The sequence below is a fragment of the Petaurus breviceps genome, unplaced genomic scaffold (assembly GCF_028583685.1).
Source record: "Petaurus breviceps papuanus isolate PSGF00001 unplaced genomic scaffold, PetGlider_PUasm1.0 38, whole genome shotgun sequence".
Classification (NCBI taxonomy): domain Eukaryota; kingdom Metazoa; phylum Chordata; class Mammalia; order Diprotodontia; family Petauridae; genus Petaurus; species Petaurus breviceps.
Window position 1 is genome coordinate 22,493,174 of NW_027186304.1, and position 22,050 is coordinate 22,515,223.

The 22,050-nt window shown below is 41.1% G+C and overlaps 1 long non-coding RNA gene across 1 annotated transcript in view; it reads right to left on the bottom strand.

Annotated features, from left to right (window-relative positions):
• Positions 1-20,924: 20,924 nt before the first annotated feature.
• LOC138170368 (uncharacterized) overlaps positions 20,925-22,050 on the bottom strand; it is a 94,874-nt gene continuing 93,748 nt past the window's right edge. The window contains exon 5 of the long non-coding RNA XR_011170592.1: positions 20,925-22,050. This exon is cut by the window's right edge and continues 212 nt beyond it. This is a non-coding gene — a long non-coding RNA (uncharacterized lncRNA).

Here is a 22,050-nt window from a genome sequence, read left to right on the forward strand (position 1 = left end):
GGCTGCCCTGGGGATAAAACCATAGGGTCACTTGGGGCTGGGCCCTGCTCCCAGCATGCTGTGATGGACCCTTCCTGTTGGCCTGCCTGGCTGTCTTCAGCGAGAGATTTGTTTCTCTCTTTCATTTTGTGGGTTCTGTAGCTCTAAAGTTTGTTAAGAGTCATATTTTATAGGTATTTGAGGTGGTTGTGGGGGAACCCGTGGAGTTTTCCTGCTTCTATGCTGACATCTGCCCTGAAAATGAAATTTTACAGAGACTAGTTTCAGTGTCACTTCTGGAGGTCAATGTATCTAGGTCAGAACCATAACTAGAATGGAATGATTTGGACCTTGTCCACGGATACAGAATTTTGATGTTTCTGAATTTAGAAGATGCAGAAAGTACTTGCCTACCATCAGCAGCATAGACACAACAGAACATCACAACTAGTTATCAAGAGTAATTATGTAAAACTCGAAACTGCAGACTGTGGGCTGGAGTGACTTCTTCTACTGGCCCTTCCTTAACTGAGGGTGCACTCTATTCTATTTGATACAGGAATAATTTATGGGACTTGCCTCAGATGCAAAATATTCTAGCTACATCTTTGTCCACACCACTTGCGCTGGGCCATTTCATGATCATCATAAGTGGGATTCAGAACTTCTATGGCAGTGGAGTCTTCTTCAGTTCTCTTTCTGGTATTGGTCTCATTTCCTCTTACCAGTTCTTCCTCTCAGAAGAAGGCAACCTGGCCAGGCCTTTAAGTTGAGGTTTGATGAGTTGCTATCAGAGATGTTATAAAAGAATTTTTGATTCAGTTAAAGATGAACCTGGAGGACCTTAGAGGGTCCTTCTAACTCTGAGATATTGTGGTTCTTTTCCTAAGTGTCATTCCTAATTTATCACATTGGTTCATAAGTTGAAATACCCATGATCTTAAGTATTTTTCAATTTGTGGCTATCAAATGGAGAAGGCAGGTCATTTCCAACTCCTCTAGTTCCAAAATAGGACTAACCAAGTCCAAAAGACAAAAGGCAGCACAGCATAATTCAAAGAGCCCTTGAGGAGAAGTCAGAGAATCTGGATTAAGGTTTTGGCTCTTTCATTTACTAGCTCACGGGGCCTTGTGCAATCACTTAACTTCTCTTGACCTCAATTTCCTCAATGAAGAGGTTGGATTTGATGCTATCTAATGTCTTTTGCAGCTCTAAACCTTATGCAGCTCTAATATTATGCATTTAGGAGAGACAAAATGATGGAGTGGGAAAAGCATTGAGTGTGGAATACAAGATATGGGTTTGAATCTTTCATATGCTTTTCCATATTCCATTGAATCCCAATTCCAATATTCCTTTGTGGCACAGAGGGGAATTATGACTTCTGAAGACCATGCCAATGGATCAGAAATGGATCCGGAAGCCCATCTCAAGGTGGAAAAGTTTCACATAGAGTTCTAGTGTTAGACTATGTCTGCTATTCAAAAATAAGCCAGATAACTAAAGGGAGGTTCTTCATCAGATAACCTTGGCTCTGGCCAACACGTGATGCCATAGAAATTTACAAATACTATCTTCTCAAGCATAGAGTTGTGATGCTGTCTAAATGGTTGCAGCAGATAGAAGACACCTGAATTTCCATTCTGCCTCAGGCACTCACTATCTATGTTACTCTGAGCAAGTCACTTAACCTCTCTGTGACTCAGTTTCCTTATCTGTAAAATGGGGGTAATAATAGTATCTATTTCATAGTAATATGAATTGTTAATGATAGTATCAATTCAATTTATTGTGAAGATTAAATGAGAATATATATATACACATATATATAAAACTCTACAAAAACCTCAAAGTGCTATCTAAATACTAGCTATTATATATATATATCTATATCTATATATCTAAATACTAGCTAAATACTATAGTATTAGTATCAGTAAAGGAAATACCCATAAAAATAAAAGCAAGGATTCTTAAAATATTGAAGTATGATTTTTCTAAAGCTGTTTCAAAAAATAAGATCTTTCCCAAGTTCAGGGTTTAACTAGATGGACTATGGGTAATTTCATACATTTTTACTGATCAGAGCCACAGAGAGTTGCAGAAATAAGTGATAACAAAAAACCCCGATAGACTTGTAATCATGCTTTCTATGTTAAATCTATTGACCGTCCTTTTATAAAAATGAGCTTGGCTGAACAGGCAGAACTTGCAGATTCCAGGATGAAGTGAACAAGGATGACCAGTTAAAATTTTCTGTGAATATGTTTAACTTGGTGGTTTAAAGCTTAAGCCTGATCCCTGCAATAATCTCTATAGGAAATGAAATCTGTGAAAGAAAAAAAGAATGCATTGAGTGTCTTTTCAGCAGCAGAGGCATAAGAGCATAATGGAAAAGAACTTTGGCCCTTAAGTCAGAAGAATTAGGGGCTCATCCAAGATTTGCCAGTTACTGGCTATGTGACTACAAGCAAAGCACTTAATGACCCTGAGTCTCAATTCACTTACCTTCATTATCGAAGAGCAATATTAATTCGCCAGGGTCCCGACATTTAATCAGCATAAATGAAAAACATTTTGCAAAACTTAAATTGTTATCAAAATATGAGTTATTTTAACACAGACATTGATACGACATGGCCCCCTTGTCAAGTAGCTTAAAGTTGAAAGGGAGAGGGAGTTTGTCTATACTCATTGCTCATATGTATATGACTTTTTCTTAGCACAGCCCTATGAAGAAGTTAATGAAAATGTTATTATCCCCATTCTACAGATGGAGATATAACAACTGAAGGTTTATGAAGTGCTTTCCTGACAACAGCCCTGTGGGATAAGTAATGTGAGTGTTATCACTCTCATTTTCAGATGAGGAAACCAGAGGTTAAGTGACTTCCCCCATGACCCAAAGCAATTAAGTATCAGAGCCAAGATTTCAAGCCAATTCTCCAGACTCCAAGTCACTAACATTTTCCATTATATCATGATGGCCTGTACATGGTGCCTTGTATGTAATAGGACTTAGTAGAGGTTTGTGGAATGAATATGGTAATTTGGGACATCCAACAGGTAAATATGAAATTACAAGTGAAAAGTCAACTTGAAATCCTCAAATGGACGTATTCTTAGCTCCTTGATCTTGAAGTCTCCCCTTCCTCCTTTTGCCTCATAGGAAAGTAGCCAGCCAGACATATGGAAAAGCAGAACACATGCTGAGATGTCATAAAGAATGCCGCTCGAGAGAAATATCTGAGAAGCAATTCAACTGCTGCTGACTTAACAGGAACCAACTGTGTCTCTTATGAAGGAGCCTAAAGCATAGCAGGCATTGTGCTGGTTATGAAAGCAGGCCTCCAAGACCTCATCCTCTTACACAGATCGATAACAGTATTTCAAGGGGAAGAACTCAGAGAGTCCCATATTTCTTCTGTTCACTTCTTACAACTTAAGCTACTGTTTCCCAGAATAAAATTATAAGAGTTGAATTCAACTTACTTTGAAGTTATCTTTTCTTTTTACTTCCAATTCAGGAAAAAATGAACATCTATAAATAGTGTGTAATTATGTTTTATATTAACTGTTGGGTTGATAAATGGACAAAGACAAAGGTGGCCTAAGTTAGTATTTTCTGTTTGTTAATAAAAGTGTACACCCCAACACACAAAACCCTACCAAAAAGGAGGTGGCTTGTGATTACTCTGAGCGGCCTTGTTTTCCAAGATCCTGGCCCCAATTAGAGGATTCTTTGTGCCCTGGCAATGTCAAGGCCTAATGGCAGCAAAAAGATAGTTAACACATGGGATAGGCCTGCCATGTGGCTTTCAGAAATGACAGATTACCACTGGGGAGGTGTGGGGATGATGCAGGGTAGAAAGTGAGGAAGGTAGAATAGTGTAAGTCAGCCTTTCCAGAGAAACCCAAGTTCCAGACGCAGGAAAAAGTCTTGTTTCCTCCAAATTCTCCAGGAAGAAGTGGAGAGAATTTGATTTTAGAGTCTGACAGTGAAGCTACTGCGCGGTATCCAATTCGGCAGGAATGAGTCCGGGGGTTTAGGCAATATTGCTGAGGTCCCAGGCAGGGGGAATGTAACTCATCTCAGCTGGCTGTTAGGAGATCAAATGACCAAAAATGTTCCCTCAAAGCCTGGGGTCTCCTTCTGGCTGCCAGGCCCATCATACATCTTCTAGGATTCATTATTCTTTCCAGCATGGGTTCTTTGAGCTGCGTGTGGAAACCGCCTGCTTACAAAACAACCTTACCGTTGCCAGATGTTGGCCTCTGGCCAGCTTTTACATAATTCAGGCTTTTCTTTGCTCAAGATGTTACAATTTAAAGGGGTCTTAGAAGTTTTATTTTAAACTCTCTTCCCTTCCTCCCTCCTTTTATTCTTTCCTCTATAGAGGCAGAAAACATGCTCACCCAGCCACATGCTGGAACTCAACTGCGTGTGGTGTACGTTAGCATGTATAGCTGAAAATAACAAAACAATTTATTCCCTTCATGCTTGCTGAAAATTAAAATAAAAATAACTCTCGGGATCTGCTGTCTGCCTTCTATTGGCTTGGCCCCTCCAAATCTTGGGTGTCCACATACGTTGCTGCACTAAGCTTTCTTCTTTAAAGTATTCAGTCAGAAAACTTGGGGAAGATGCATATGACAAATGCATAGCCAGGCCTGGTGGAAGTGAATAATTCCTATTTTTATCACACAGACATAGTCTTTTATGAATTATAGGCACAAGTATGCTGCCAATAAAGTTGCCCTGACCGCTATCATTTTGAAGTGAAATATAATCAAACCCTACTCTAAGTAGTAAAATTGTGCTGACTGACTAGTGACCTCCCGGACTTCCTTTAAGTCCCCAACTAATCCCTTCTTTTACTGGAAGCCTTCCCCATCCCCTCTTAATTCTAGTGCTTTCTCCCTGTTAATTATCTCTTTTTTATCCTGGATAAAGCTCACTTTGTCTATATTTGTTTGCATGTGGTCTCCCTCATTAGATTGTAAACTGCTTGAGGGCAAGTCCTGTCCTGTGCCTCTTTTTGTATCCCCAGAATGTAGCTCAGTGCCTGGTACATAGTAGTAAATGTTTAATAATTGACTTTAAACAAGATTCCAATTGCACGAAGAGTACACAGCTCCCTATTCCCTATTTCACTTCGCTAACCCTGATACCCTTCTCCAGCTCCTTCTTCCTTCTCCAGCTCTAACACATTTTGCTTGACTCAGCTTTCTTCTGTTTAGGCCCATTTTTCCCCCAGGGTTCCCTGTGTCTAAGGTCACCTTATCCATTTTACTTAACTCGTGCCTCCTCCCCACTTTCCCAGGGGATGAGCCCAGGGCCCTCCTCTGAATTCTCCATGCCACTTCTCCCAAATACTTCACCTAAGTTCCTCCCTCCTAACTTCCCCTAACTTTCATTATCCCATTTAAAATCATTCCCAATTGCCCCTTGCCTAAAGTAATTTATGTAAGAACTAATTAGGAAACTTATGTGAGGTATGGTCCCATTTTCTTCCAAGAGGATCAAAACATAGCTTCTTAACCATGCCCACTGATAAACCCATATTCAGGGCAGGTAAATTAAGGTCAAGGCTATTTAGGGACTTTCCCACTGACCAATTAAGGAATCAAGCCTGAGAATTCAAATTGCTAATTCCTTGTTGAGTTGATAGTACACTGTTTTTTTACAGGCTGTCAATCCTACTTGCTTACTTCAGCACTGGGCCTCATGGCTGTAATGGGTCTGACAAACGAGGGCCTAGTTCTCAGAGCATGGGTCTTTGTCTCTGCCTGGCATGCCCACGTGCAAGCTTGGGGAACTTGCTCCTGGCGATAACTGGGACCTCATTGGTCAGACACCTCTCCTCCCCAGGTCTCTAAACAATGGGAGTGATGCTTCAGTTTTGAGCTGTGACCACATTTGCTAGATGAGGGGCTTTGAAGTTTCTTTTGTAGATTGCTAGAAGGAGACTGGGACACCAGAATTAACTCAAATCTTAAGCCACAGCAACACCCAATCCTGTCCACATACACTTTACCCAAACGTTCTGCCCTTTGCGCTTCTTTCATGACCCTATGTCTTATTTTGTATTGTAGTCATTCGTGCCTTTATTTTAACAAATCTCTTGCTAGATGATAAGACCTTTGAGGGAAATAATTAGTGCCTTATTTATCTTTATTCTCCTGGCAATGTTCTCCCGGTAATGTTCTGCAAATTGAATTGCTACCTCAGAATTCCTAGGTTCAAAAGGATGGCCCTGCAACCACTTTGATTAAATCACCATCTGCAGCTCCTTAGGATTATTGGATCTAAAGCTAATTGCTTTAACTCTCCAGGGTCCTAATGTTACCCCCTAATACTCTTGGTCCCCAGGGAACTAATGAATTGATACAATAGGGGTGGGGGCTGATGCAATAATTTTGAATTCTCCTGAGCATTAATTAATTATTAATTTATAAAATACTAAATGCCCTCAGTTTTCTTTTCTTTTCTTTTTTTAAGCAATTGGGGTTAAGTAACTTGCTCAAGGTTACATGGCCAGTGGTTTTTGTGTGTGAGTGTTAAGTATCTGAGGCCGAAACCAATCCCGGGTCCTCCTGACTCCAGGCTTCGCTCTTACTCACTAGCTGCCCCCCTTTCTAAAAGATCAACTTAAACCACCAACAGAATGAGTTATATAAGCTACTGATTGCAGAAGACAAAGGAAGAGAAGGCATTTATTTTTTGCAGAGAGCATTTCAGAGAGGCCAATTTTAGTTTGATAAAAGGAAAAAACTTTCCAACAATTGGAACTAATCAGAAGGAAAGTGGATGCCTCCAAAGGTAATGTCTCAGTCTCTCTGTCTCTGTCCCTCTCTATGTCTCTGTCTCTCTGTTTTTCTGTCTCTCTCCCTGTCTCACTCTCTGTTTCTGTCTCTCTCTTCTCCCCTACCACGTCTCTCTGCCTCTCTGCCTCTCTGTTTCTATGTCTATCTCCCTCCTTCCCTCCTTTCTTCTCTCTGTCTCTCTCTTTCTCTCAAGGATTCATTATTATTATTAAACATATTTTTGAAAACCCATCAGAGTGAGTTGATTTCCCTTGATCTATTCCAGTTCTCTCTAGGCTCACCTATACCTGCCAGTTGCTACAAGGACAGGTGATTCCACACTGGCTTCATCACGCTTCTGATTCAATTCCTGTTTAGGAATTATGGACTGGGTGGTCTTCCAACTCTAATATCCTACAGGTGTATGGGGTTAATCTTACTTAGAATAATGGCAGACAATGAAGGGTTAGGTGACTAATGGGCTAGAGAGGGTGCTGAATCCACAGTTCAGGACCCTAAGGATAGAAGCTGTGTGGCAAGAGACAAGAAGTGCATTTGCAGTCTAAGAGAGAGAAATATAAGCTCCCTCAGTAGCAGGACTCTGAAATCAAAGCTGTGGAAGGATTTGCTTCGCATATTCCCAAGGCACTTGCCATTGGCCGGATATTTTTCTTTGGGTTATTTTTTATTTGTGATAAATGGTTATGTTGATAATTAACTGTGACCACTTTTCCTGGTTGAGATGAAATGAAAGGAGGGAAAATTCTCTTAGCCTCCTACCAAAACTCAAACAAACAATATTTGAAACTATTTCTATAGACTTATTCCTTTGGGTCTATTTGGGCATGTGTAGATCTGGTCTTTGGTTTTCCTCAGAGGCTTAGACATTGAAAAGGGCTGCTCTCCCCATGCTTTTGGACAGGCCCACAACAGAAAGAATGAGGAATCCCCTAGGAGATTCAACGATTCTGGCTCAGAATCAGACTCAGATGACTTGCAACTATCACATCTCCTTAGCTCTACTCTTTCTCTTGGCTAAACACCCCCTTTTAATGCAATTGTTTCTTAAAGGATATGGCTCCTAGTTCATTCCTGCAGTTACTCATCTCTGATTATTTTGAGACCATGCCATTTCAGGTAGCATGCTCGAGGGGCTAGCAACGTGTTTAAGTTCATTCTAATCCCACTGTTAGTATCAATCAAACATCAGAAAACAAAAATGAAGGGGGAAAGCAGCCTCACTCAGAAACCTGTCAACACATTAGCACTGATGCTGTCCCACTGAGAAGCCAGCCCTGCTGACTAAAACATTCAATAACACTCAGCTTTTTAACAACAGTCTCAAAGACATTGAACATGACCCTGGACTTGGGTTGGCCTAGTTCTCTAATAATACCCTGGCAAGCAGTTTGCATATAATATTTTTCTTTTAGGAACTTCAGAGAGTTTGACTCACATCTTCCCATAATAGCATTCACCCAAAATGGAAAATAAAATAACACTTGGAAAAGAGACTTAAGTGAATAAATGAGGGAGAAGAGCAAATTGAAGAATCATAAAATCTGAGGGGTGGAGGGCAATCCTCAGGCCAGTGAGTTCAACCCATACGTGAGTATGAATCCCTTCTATGACTCCCCCCCCACAAAGTAGTTATCCAACTTCCATGACACACCAAGGCAGGCCAATCTGTTTCATTGTTGTTGTTCAGTTGTTTTAGTCATATCTGACTCTGTGACACCATTTGGGGGTCTTCTTGGCAAAGACACTGGAGTGGTTTGCCATTTTCTTCTCCAGCTCGTTTTACAAATGAGGAAACTGAGGCAAACAGGGTTAAGTGACTTGCCCAGGGTCACACAGTAAGCGTCTAAGGTCACATTTGAACTCAGGTCTTCCTGACTCCAAGCCCAGCACTCTATCCATTGCACTATATTGCTGTCAATCTGTTTTAGGGCACCTCTAGTTCTTAGCCTCTACAACTTTCTGTCCATTTCCAGTTCTGCCATTTGGGTCCAAGTAGTACAAGTCTAATTCTCTTTCCATGTGACAGCCCTTCAAAGAATTAGAACTAACTATCATGTTCCCTTAAGTCTACTTTTTCTATTGGCTAAACATACCTATTTAATTCAGCCTTGGTTTTGTTTTTTGTTTTATTTTTTTAATGGAGGTAATCTGTGAATTCTTTCCATTAGAATTTCATTTCTATGTTCAGAAGGTCTTGTTGGTTTTCTATTTTTTTTTGACAATTGTGCTATATTTTTGTCCTGTTATGTTCTGAGAAACCTAGGATCCTAAGCATCCTACATTCAAATGTCAATGTTTTGCTTGTGTAGTAAGCATATTTTCTTTAAATGTGATTGGTTTTTGCTTCTTTTCTTCTAGGGTGTCCTTCACTTCTATGGATTTGCATTTCCAAACTACTGTTCTCTCTTTTGCTTCTTTGGAGTGACTTGCCATTGAAGATTCAAGTTTTTTTTTTCTATTCTGCTCATTCTCTTTGCTGCGCAGGATATAAATTCTGCTCATCTCTCTCTCTCTCTCTCTCTCTCTCTCTCTCTCTCTCTCTCTCTCTTTGCTTTTTGGAGGGGGGAAGGTAGGGCAATTGGGGTTAAGTGACTTGCCCAAGGTCACACGGCTAGTTTTTATGTTAAGTGTCTGAGGCTGAATTTGAACTCAGGTCCTCCTGACTCCAGGGCTGGTGCTCTATTCACTATTCACTGTGCCACCTAGCCGCCCCTCATTTCTCTTTAAAACCATTCAGGAACAGTGTGTTATAGTTCTATGTTCTCCTCAAATTCTACAGGGTCCTCTGACTCATCAAATGTTGGATCGTTTTCCTCTATTTTGCAGTCATTATTCATAGACACTTGATATTGTTTACTAGAACTGGAAGTCATATTTCCTTCTGCTGTTAGTTTTTTTCTGTTCACTTAACTGTTTATGATCAAGGTCTTTAAGTGTTATTCTTCCTAAAATCTTTGGTACCTTCAGTCTTTCCCCCCCTTATTTTCCTTATCACTCAATTCCTGACTCCCTCCCCTGTGAGTGTGGTTTTCTTGGGAGGTAGATGACAAGCTTCTCAGTCTCCTCCCATACTGGGAAAGTTGTGGTTCACCAGCCTAGGTCTCTTCAAATGACTGTCGGGTGGTCAGAACTAGCTCCAGATGGTTGTTGTGCTTGGTAGATTGTTGCATAGCATCGTGTCCTGGTGACCTACCCCACTCCATCTGTTCCTCAGTTCTCAGGCCCAGCACCAGAAATTCAAAATCTATTTTCCCTGACAATAGTAGTTCAGAGCCTTGCCACTCTGATTCATCTGGATTGCAGCCCCCAACAGGCTTTTGTGTCCTGAAGGGCCGTGATCAAACTGAATGTCAAGGCCTCAGCAAACTTCTTCAATCCAGAGCTGGGGTCTGTACAGCACTGGAAAGAGTAAAGGGATCAGGGTATAGGTGTGGGTTTTGATATAAGCCTCTGTTGTGTCCTTGGGTTTGCTAGTGCAGCCTTATTGGCCTGTACCACGGAAGGTATGGGAGGGGTTCTGAGTAAGCTCAGGGTCATTGAGTATTAGTTCATGGGTTTGGGCATTTTATCTTCCTTTGAATTCTGGGTATTCTAGGCCATTAAGACAGCGGAAGTTTTATCTTTAGTTGCATAATTTCTGTTTTAGAGAAGTTTGAGATTTCATATGGTTTAAAGAAAATGTCTAGTCTGCCATCTTATTGTTCAAATGACTCAGAAGTCCCATCCCTATTTAATGCAACTGGTCTTTAAAGGATATAATACCTAGGCCATTCTCTATTACTCCCCCACTACATCCATCACAATTACTCATCTCTTACTGTTCTCTTATTTGCCTGTATCAAAATATAGGCCTCAGAACAAAGCATAATGCTCCAGAAGAGGTCCAGCTGGAGCAAAGTATAGCAGAACAACCCTAATGGGTACTCTGTCTCTCATAGACTAATAGCTGAAACTAATAGTTTAGCTTCTTTTTTTACTAGCATGTCATATTGTTAACATCTATTGAGCATGCAATATGTTTAAATCACCCAGCTCCTTTTTTTAATACAAATTGCTGTCCAACCATGCCTTTGCCATGGTTTGCCTTCACGTCATTGATCATGTTGTTGGGGTGTGTGGAGTGTTCAGGGGGGATTAGTACCTCTGGTGTGAGAGCTTGCTAGCCCTTTTCAGAGCTGCTCATCCACCCGATTCACCCAACTCTCACCTGTGGCTCCAAAAATCTGCAGCATCTGCAGTGGCCAGACCCCATCTTGGCAGACAGGCTAAACCAGGTTGAGGGCAACTGACAGACCTCAAATCCATTGGTGAAACCCAAGTATTTGAAGACTTCCCTAAGAAGAACGGACAAATAAGATCAGTTTGTTCCAATGGCCATGAAAGTGGTTGAAGCAGGTGCTAGGGAGTACGTAGAGCTTGGCCTAAAATTGGAAGATGCCACGATCATTTACTGCTTCCCAGGCCATCATCAGTCATCTTGGCTTTTGTCCTGCTGCTGGACTTTGAAGATGCAAGAAGAGACATTGAGGCTGACAACTTTGTGTAATGCTGCCTCACTTAAATCCAGTCCATGTGACGGGGGTGGAGCCAAGATGGCGGAGTAGAAGCATGACCCTCCTGCAGCTCCGGCTTCCACCCTCCCCAATCCATGTAAAAAGGGGACTCTAAACAAACTTTGGAGCTGCAGAACCCACAAAATGACACAGAGAAGCTAACCTCCCGCTGAGAACAGCCCGGCAGGCCGGCAGGAATCGGCCAGCGCAGCGCTCTGGGAGCCGAGCCCAGCCCCACGCCGAGGCTTTAGCCCCAGGGCGGGCCTGACCAGCCGCCAGCCAGAGGGACTCCAGATCAGCAGCAGCTGTGGCCGTTTCCAGATTTATCAACACATAGATGCGAAGGACAAGGTGAGAGGCCAGTGCATTCTGGACTTTGGGACCCAGTAAGTGGGAGTGCGTGGCTTTTACCCCCGGGGCGAGAAACTGCTGAGACTCCGGCACAGCCTGCCAGCGCCACATGGCAGCTTCAGCTCCTGGCCTGCAGAGTGTAGGGGGACCAAGCACCAGTCTGAGGGGTCATCGCTCTTGCTTTAACCTGCTTGGATCTAGATTGCAGTCTAGGGTGGAGGTCCTGGGGTGTTTGTCCAGCTTGCCAAAGCGTGTGGAGACCTCAGAGAGGGCACCCATCTAATACCTCCGGCAGCTGAGAAAACCCCAGCGTTTGGGATGAAAACTCCCCTGTCTGGTGGCAGAGTCCTACTATGGCAAAAAGCCCAAAAGTCAAATCATTGAGTGGCAAAATGAGCAGGCAAAGGAAACAAAGCAGACAGAAGATTCCAACATTACACTCCTATTTTGGGGATAAGAAGGAGCAAGGCATGGAACAGGAGGAAATCAGTGAAGTCAGAACTCCTGCACCAAAAGCTTCAAAGGAAAATACAGGCTGGTTACAGGCCATAGAGGACCTTAAGAAGCAGATAAGAGCAGTGGAGGAAAAATTGGGAAGAGAAATGAGAACAATGCAAGAAAATTATGAAATGAGAGTCAACAGCCTGACTGAAGAAAATAATACCTTAAAAAACAGACTGACTCAAATGGCAAAGGAGGCTCAGAAAGGCAATGAGGAGAAGAATGCCTTAAAAAGTCGAATTTGCCAGATGGAAAAAGAATCTCGAAAGCTCACTGAGGAGAATCATTGCTTCAGAATTAGATTGGAGCAAATGGAAGCTAATGACTTTATGAGAAATCAAGATGCTGTTAAACAGATCCAAACAAATGAAAGAATAGCAGGCAATGTGAAATATCTCATGGGAAAAACCACTGACCTGGAAAATAGATCCAGGAGAGATAATTTAAAAATTATTGGACTGCCTGAGAGCCATGACCAAAGTAAGAGCCTGGAAAGCATCCTCCAGGAAGTTCTCAAAGAAAACTGCCCTGATGTTTTAGAACGAGAGGGCAAAATAGAGGTTGAAAGAATCCACCGATCACCTCCTGAAAAAGATCCCAAAAAGAAAACTCCTAGGAATATTATAGCCAGGTTCCAGAATTCCCAGATTAAGGAGAGAATATTACAAGCAGCCAGGAAGAAACAATTTGAATATTGTGGAAACACAATCAGGATAACCCAGGATCTGGCAGCTTCTACACTGAGGGATCGAAGGGCCTGGAATATGATATTCCGGAGGTCAAGGGAGCTGGGATTAAAACCAAGAGTCACCTACCCAGCAAAACTGAGTATCCTGTTTCAGGGGAAAATATGGTCATTCAGTGGAATAGAGGACTTTCAAGCATTCTTGCTGAAAAAACCAGAGCTGAATAGAAAATTTGACATTCAGATACAAGAAGCAAGAGAAGCATGAGAAGGTAAACAGGGAAAAGAAATCATAAGGAACTTATCAAAGTTGAACTATTTTTTTTAAGCAATTGGGGTTGATTGGCTTGCTCGGGGTTGCATGGCCAGTTGTTGTTTCTGGGTGTGGTGCTGGGTGTCTGGGCCCAGATTTGATCCGGGTCGTCCCGGCACTGAGGCCGGTGCTCTTGCTTGCTGAGCCACTTGGCCAAAGTTGAACTATTAACATTCCTACATGGAAAAACAATAATTGTAACTTATGAAACTTTTCTCAGTAGTTGAAGGGATTAGAAATATATATATGTCTTTATATGAGGGTATGCAGGCATATGAATACATATGTGAATGTGTGTATATATGTTTACAGGTATACATAGATAGAGGGCACGGGACCAATTTAACAGGAAGGGATGATACTTAAAAGGTGAAATTAAGAGGTGAGAGGGATATAATGAGAGGAGATGGGGAGAGACAGAGTGGGGCAACTATCTCATACAGAAGAGGCAAGGGAAAATGGTTACAATGGAGGGGAAGAATAGGAAGGCAAAAGGGAATGGGTCAACCTTATTCCTATTGAATCTGGCTTGAGGAGGGAGGGAAATACACACTAAATAGGGGATCTCACCCTCCAGGAGAATAGGGGGGGAGGGGATGTGAGGGGGGATGATGGAAGGGAGGGCAGGCTGGGGGGGGAGGGAAGTTGGAAGCACCCACTTTTGAAAAGGGACAGGATCAAAGTAGAGAATAGAACAAGTGGGATGTGGGATAGGAGGGAGGGAAATATAGTCAGTCTTTTACAATATATCTGCTATGTTATTGTTTTGCATTAGCCACACATGTACAACCTATACTGAACTGCTTATCTTCGCAGTAAGGGTGGGTGATAAGGGAAGAAGGGAATGAATCTGGAATTCAAAGTTTTAAAATTAAATGTTTAAATATATATATACTATTATCAATATTGTTTTACATGTAATTGGGAAATATAGAGATCCACCATGCCCCACTGGAAAAGTTGAAATGGGTATGGGAGAAAATATGGGAGAGGGCAGATCAGAGGTGGGGATATCCTGTGGGACTGCTGTTTTGGGGGGATGGGTGGGGGAAAAACGGGGAGAAAATTTGTAACTCAAAATCTGGCGGAAACGAATGATGTAAATCAGAAGTTAATAAAGCATTTAAAAAAAAATCCAGTCCATGTGCAAGTCAAGACATTACTTGTGATGTCACTTCAAAAATTAAGAACAAATAACAACAACCGTTTATCAGGGAAGTACAAAGTTGTCAAATATTTTTTTAAATGACAAAATTCCAGAGCAGCAGGCCAGGTTACTTATTTGTAGCTCTCCACTGGAGAGTCTCTACAGTTGAAGAAAGCCTCAATTGATCTTAGTCTCTTCAAAACATCCCTGATGCCAGGGGGCTTCTGAGTTAAAAAATAAATTACCAGGAAGAGTTTGACTAAAGCCCAAGCTCTGAGTTTGGCCTAAAACTAAAGTAATTCCATGTATTCCAGATATATAGGATGTTCCATGTTGTTGGAATCTGAAGTTCCCACTTGTAGACCCCATATACAGGTTCCCAAAAGTTTATTATGGTCCATTTTGTGGAGAAATAGAAAGAACCCATCCCATTTCTGACTCCATTTCTGTGTACTAAAGCATGCAGAGGGAGCCAAGATGGCAGCGTAGAAGCAGGAAAACTCCATGAGCTCCCCACATAATGACCTCAAATACCTATAAAATATGAGTCTGAACAAACTTTACAGGTACAGAACCCACAAAGTGACAGAGAGAAACAAATCTCCCACTGAAGACAGCCCGGTAGGCCAGCAGGAAGGGTTCTTTGCAGCATGCTGGGAGCTGAGCCCAGTCCCGTATGAGCATGTGGTTTTAGGCACAGGGCAGCCCCAACCAGCAGCAGCTAGAGGGAACTTTGGGAGAGTGGATAACCAGCAGCTGTAGTGGTTTCCAGAGTTGTCAACCCATAAATGCCAAAGACAAAGTAAAAGGTCAGTGTACACCTCTGTTGGAACTGAGGGGGATGCTCAGTGTGGCCTCTGCCACCAGAGTGAGAAGTGGAGAAGGTGTGGTGGCCCTGGAGCCACCACCAAGTGGCTGCCTCAGGAGCTCCTGGCCTGCCGATCATAGGGGGACTGAGCAACCAGTCTGAGGGGTAATCACTCTTGCTTTAACATGCTTGGATCTGGATCGCTGTCTTGGGTGGAGGTCCTGGGGTACATGACCAGGCATCAGAGCCTGTGGAGGCTTCAGAGAGGTCACCCAACTAGTAGCTCGGGCAGCTTCGAAAAACCCAGCAATTTGGGACAAAGCTCTTCCCTCTGGAAACAGAGTTCTACTGTGGCAAAGAGCAAAAAGTTAAGTAGTTGAGTAGCAACATAAGCAAGCAAAGGAAGCACAGCAAGCACAGCAATCCAACTTTAGATTCCTTTTTGGGGGACAAAAAGGATTAAAGCATGGAATGGGAGGAAAACAACTAAGTCAGAACTCCTGCACCAAAAGCTTCCAAGAAAAATATGAACTGCTTACAGGCCATGAAAGAGCTCAAGAAGGATTTTGAAAATCAAGTAAGAGAAATGGAGGAAAAATTGGGAAGAGAAATGAGAATGATGTAAGAAAATTATGAAAAGAGAGTCAACAACCTTACTGAAGAAAATAATGCCTTAAAAAATAGACTAACTCAAATGGCAAAAGAGGCTCAAAAAGGCAATGAGGAGAAGAATGCCTTAAAAAGCCAAATTTGCCAGATGGAAAAAGAATCTCAAAAGCTCAATGAGGACAATCATTGCTTCAGAATTAGATTGGAACAAAGGAAGCTAATGCCTTTATGAGAAATCAAGATGCTGTTAAACAGATCCAAACAAATGAAAGAATAGAAGGCAATGTGAAATATCTCATGGGAAAAATCACTGACTTGGAAAATAGATCCAGGAGAGACAATTTAAAAATTATTGGACTACCTGAAAGCCATGATAAAAAAAGGACCTAGAAATCATCCTTCATGAAATTCTCAAGGAAAATCGCCCTTATATTTTATTGAAAGAATTCACCAATGACCTCTTGAAAAAGATCCCCAAAAGAAAACTCCTAGGAATATTATAGCCAGGTTCCGGAGTTCCCAGATTAAGGAGGAAATATTATAAGCAGCCAAGAAGAAAGTTAGAATATTGTGGAAACACAATCAGGATAACACAAGATTTAGCAGCTTCTACACTGAGGGATCGAAGGGCTTGGAATATGATATTCTGGAGGTCAAAGGAGCTAGGATTAAAACCAAGAATCACCTACCCAACAGAACTGAGGATAATGTTTCAGGGGAAAATATGGTCATTCAGTGGAATAGAGGACTTTCAAGCATTCTTGAAGAAAAAACCAGAGTTGAAAAGAAAATTTGACATTCAGATACAAGAAGCAAGAGAAGCATGAGAAGGTAAACAGGGAAAAGAAATCATAAGGAACTTCTCAAAGTTTAACTATTTACATTCCTACATGGAAAAATGATCATTGCAACTTATGGAACTTTTCTCAGTATGAGGATAGTTGAAGGGAATATAAATGTATTTTTATATATGTATAGATATATGTCTATGTAGGAGGGTATGTGTGCATACAAATACATATATGAGTGTGTATATAGGTGTACAAGTATACATAGACAGAGAGTACAGGATCAATTGAATAGGAAGGGATGATATTTAAAAGGTGAAATTGAGAGGTGAGAGAGGAATATACTGAGAGGAGATGGGGAGAGACAGAATGGGATAAATTATCTCATAGAAGAGGCAAGGGATAACTGTTACAATGGAGGGGAAGAACAGGAAGGCAAAAGGGAATGGGTCAACCTGACATACACACTAAATTCGGTATCTTGCCCTACAGGAGAGTAGGGGGGAAGTGGATGAGAAGGGAGATGATGGAGAGGAGGGCAGGTTGGGGAGGAGGGAAGTTAGAAGCACACACTTTTGAAAAGGGACAGGGTCAAAGTAGAGAATAGAACAAGTGGGGAGGGGCAGGATAGGATGGAGGGAAATATAGTCAGTGTTTCACAATATATCCACTATGGAAATGTTTTGCATAACTACACATGTATAAACTATATAGAATTGCTTATCTTCCCAGTAAGGGTGGATGACAAGGGAGGAAGGGAAAGAATCTGGAATTCAAAGTTTTAAAATCAAATGTTAAAAATATTTATTATTATTATTATTATTCATATGCAACTGGGAAATAAGATATACAGGCACTCGGGTATGGAGATCCATCTTGCCCTACTGGAAAGTCAGAGGTAGGATGGGGGAGGATATAGGAGAGAGCAGATTGGAGGAGGGGATATACAGTGGGATGGCTGTTTTGGCGTGGTGGGTAGGGGAAAGACGGGGAGAAAATTTGTAACTCAAAATCTTGTGGAAATGAATGATGTAAACCAAAAATAAACATAAAATTTAATTTAAAAAAAAAACAAGCAGAGACAGGAAACAAGATGCACCATGACTATTATAATGCAAATAGAAAGAACAATAAAACATACTTTAATGATGAGTGATTATAATGGCCAAGCTTGGCTCTAGAAGAGTTTAGAAAATGCCCCTCCCTCCCTACATTGCGCATGTGGGGGGTATTTATTAAGCGACTACTATGTGCTAAACAGGTAGTTAGGTGGCAGAGTAAATAGAGCCCCAAGACTAGAGTCAGGAAGACTCATCTTCCTGAGTTCAAATCTAGCTTCAGACACTTACTATGTGACCCTAGGCAAGTCACTTAATCCTGTTTGCCTCAGTTTCCTCATCTGTAAAATGTAAAACGCTGAAGCAGACAGTGATTAAGTGACTAGCCTGGGTTACACACCTAGTAAGTATGGAGCTCAAGTTCTCCTGACTCCAGGCCCAAAGCCCTCTCTAATTCACTACTTACCTGCTTCTAAATCAGCAGGGGACCATACAAAGGGAATTTTGCATATGCAGTCAGATGTAGTCAATATGTTGGTTTGTTTTGCTTAGAATTTTTTTTCCTACTTCTTCTTAAATCTTTGTTACGAGGGATAACTCCCTAAATAGGGAAAGGTGAGTAAAGCATTTGGAAATGGATGGGACCTAAAACTAAAAAGTGATATCAATAAAAATTAGACAACATTTTTAAAACTTGCATTGTTGGAAACATTTTCTAAGATTTAATGGTAATTCATTGTTATGTAATATATCAAAGTTTACAAATGGTTTTCTTTGCTCCAGCTACTCCACTATAGGCCATGTAAGGATCATTATTTCTGTTTAACAGATGAGGAAATTGGGGCTGTCAATTTAACTGACCTGCTTATGGTCACTCAGCTGGTAAGTGAAAAATCCAGGATTCAAAAACAGGTCCCACAACTTCAGGTTCAATGCCTATTCCTAGTGAGTGCAGTGTGTAAAACCTTTCCACGTCCTTCCTATGATAATTGGGTGTCTTATCTCAGGGTGGTCATTCTGAAAGTAAGAATTCTTGCTGTGCAGGTCTTAGATGCAGACGTGCAAAAGGTGAGGGACCACTTGCAATGTGACCGCTGGAAATATTGTTTGTTTTCATAAATTTCTGATTCCCAATCCCACCAGTATTTCAAACTCAGTATGTTGAAATCTGAACTCATCCCCTACTCCACCAAAACGGCTTCTCTTCCCAATTTCCTAACTTCCATTGATGTCACTATCATCCTTTTAGCTACGGGACTGAACGCAGTGGCACCATCTTTGACTCTTCTCTCATTACATCTTCCCTTGCCCCCTCCATCTGCTTAGTAGTGAAGTGAAGCCTTATTAATTCTGCCTCCACAATATTTTTAAAATCTATCCCCTTTTCTCCACTCATACTGCCAAAACTTGGATTTGGCAGCAGAGAGCTAAGTTCTAATTTTGACTCTGCTATTTACCATCTTTGTTGGCTTTGGGCAAGTCAATTAAGCTCCTTGGCCTCAGTTTCCTCACCTGTAAAGTGAAAGTTTGGATGAAATGATCTTTCAGTTTCCTATATGATTCACCCTAATTCAAACTGCCATTGCCTCTCACTTACACTATTGCACGACTCTAACTGGTCTTCCTCCCTCCAGTCTTCCCCTTCTGAATCCAATGTTTTTCAGCTGCCAAAGTTAACTTGCTGATATCTAGATCTGACCATGGAACTCTTTTATTTACAAACCTTTAGCGGCTCTCTATTTCCTGTGGGATAAAATACAAAACACTTAGCCTAGCATATAAAGCACATTTTAACTTGTCTCCAGCCTTTCTGCTCTTATTTCACATTTCTTCTCTATTTTCCAGACAAAGTGTACTACTAGTCACTCCCAACTCCATTTTCTTCCCACCTTCATGCATTTGTGCAAGCCATCCTCAATACCTGCACCACCACTCAGGCTTGGATATTGCCACTACCCTGGACCAAGCCATCATCACTTCGTCAGTTGGGTCAGACATTAAAGATACCACGGTCATCCACTGCATCCCAGGCCATCACCAGTAATCCTGACTTTTGTCTTGCCATTGGATTTTGATGACTCTGGAAGAGAGAGTGAGGCTGATGACTTCATGCAACCCTGCCTCACTTAAATCTAATTCATGTGGAAGTCAAGACATCACTCTATGATATTATTGATCTTCTTCCAAAAAAAGACTCACAACAACCAGTATTAAAGCACGATACTTTTGCAGTAGGTATTTGATAAATGTTTATTGGATTAAATTGTTGGCTTTGCCTCTCTAGTGGAAATAGAATGAAGATTTTATAGGGGCTGAGGAAAGAATTAATACATCATGGAGGTTCTAGTTCAGGTTCAATTAGTCACTCAAGGTTCTGTTTGTTCTTTCTTTGTGATACACTTTAGTGGTCCCCTATTAAGAAGCCAGCAGAGCCAAAGGCAGAAATCCCATTTGGCAGAGCTCAAGATTAGCCTAAACATCTCTAATCAACATTAAGCCCAGTTCCCTTGCAGCCATCTGTCTCAAAACACTATATAATTCTAAAAGTAAGGGAAATTGCAAGAGAGAAAGGTGGGAGGTGGAAAAGTGGTGCACATTTTTCTTATTAGCTCCTTAACAGTGTTTAAAAAGAATCAAGCACAACTTTTAGAAGAGGAAGTTTTATTCAAAACCATTGGGTACTAAGTTGTCAAAGACATTCCCAAATATTGGCGAGGTGGGACAGTTGTTTGTCTCTTAGTGAAGTCCATCTTTGTGATTCTCAGACCTTCTGAAGGCTTTGTGAACATCTCCTTATGTCCCCTAGACATCAGATAGCTCTCCCCCAGCAGTGGTCTGATGAGCTCAGTGTAAATGAGTCAGTAACAGACAGATTGCATTTCCTTGAGAAAAACGAAGGGGCAAAAGTGCTTGGGAAAATGCATTATGGATTTTGTCAAGCCCAAAAGGAATTAAAAAAAATTAAACCCTGCTTCACATAGTCTATAAGTGCCACATGTGACTAAATCAAGCCCCAATATATCTTTGTCTATAGATGTTTCCATTTGGGGCCCTGGCCATATATGTCCCCATATATGTCCATCCCTGAAGCATCAGAGTTCCTGGAAGTGATTCAAGGCACATACATATGTTTTTAAAACTGATCAAAAGACTAGCACACAGACAGAACAAATGACAATAGTTCAGATTAGTTTAATACAGAGACAGTTCTAGAATTTATCTAAATGTGCTTTTAAAGGAAAAAAAATTCTCAGCCACAAAATAATAGAGGAAACTAGTACATAAGTTTGCTTTATTGTCCAGTTTGATTCATCCAAAGCACAATGTAATGCTGTTCAGTTTAAAATAGGTCCTACTTCAAGCAGACCAGCTTACAAGATCTTTTCTGGAATAGTTCTCTAAACTGGAGGAACAGACAAGCAAAGGAAGATCTTTCTTATGCCCTACATTGAAATGCCAAACACACCTCATGAACAAATTACTGACTTTCACCACTAGTCATTTTTGCTGCTATCATCCAAAAGCCAAAATGGAAGAGTGAAGTTTCCTTTTTAAACTAAAGTATGATGGAGACAGCATGGGGCAAGTCAAAAGAACATTGCCTCTGCAGTCAGAGGTCCAGACTTTAAAAGCCCCCATGACATTTTTTTTTGCATGATCTTGGGCAAAACAATATATCTGGACCTCATTTTCCTCAGTAAAATGAGGAAGTTGAACTAGATAGCATCTGAATTTCCTTCTAGTGGTATATAATCCGATAAATTCCTCTTCCCTTCCTCCATAGTGAATCATCCATAATATCACATTGAGTCTTCTATAAAGGGCAAAGGAAGAAAGATGGAGGACAAGAACTTGAGGGCTGGCATGGTCAAGGGAGGAATCATTTTAAGGACATGAGGAAACTTCAGCATATTTGTAGACATCAGGGAAGAATCCAAGAGGGAAGGATAGATTAAAGATGAGCCAGAGAATTGGCCATGCTTAAGGTCCTGTCAATCTAAAACAGTTCCAGGCATGAGCCCAGTGATCATCAATCAACAACCATCTATTATGCACCTACTATATACAAGGCACTGTGTAGGCATTGAGGATGCAAAAACAGTAAATGAAGCAATCCCTATTCACAAGGAACTGGCATTCTGACAAGACTGTTTTCTGAGGACCAGCATAGATCATCACCAAAGAGCTTTCTATCAGGTGATTACTTTTGGAGAGGCCCATAATAACTCATTAAATTAGGTACTAACGCAGGGCAGGATTACAAACTATAGCACTATGAAATACCTCCTGAAGCATTGCATTAAGTACATATCTAATATACACATATGGGGCTTGTACCTGAAGGTTTTCTGTATGAACACATATATATCTTGTGATAGATAGATAGATAGATAGATAGATAGATAGATAGATAGATAGATAGATAGAT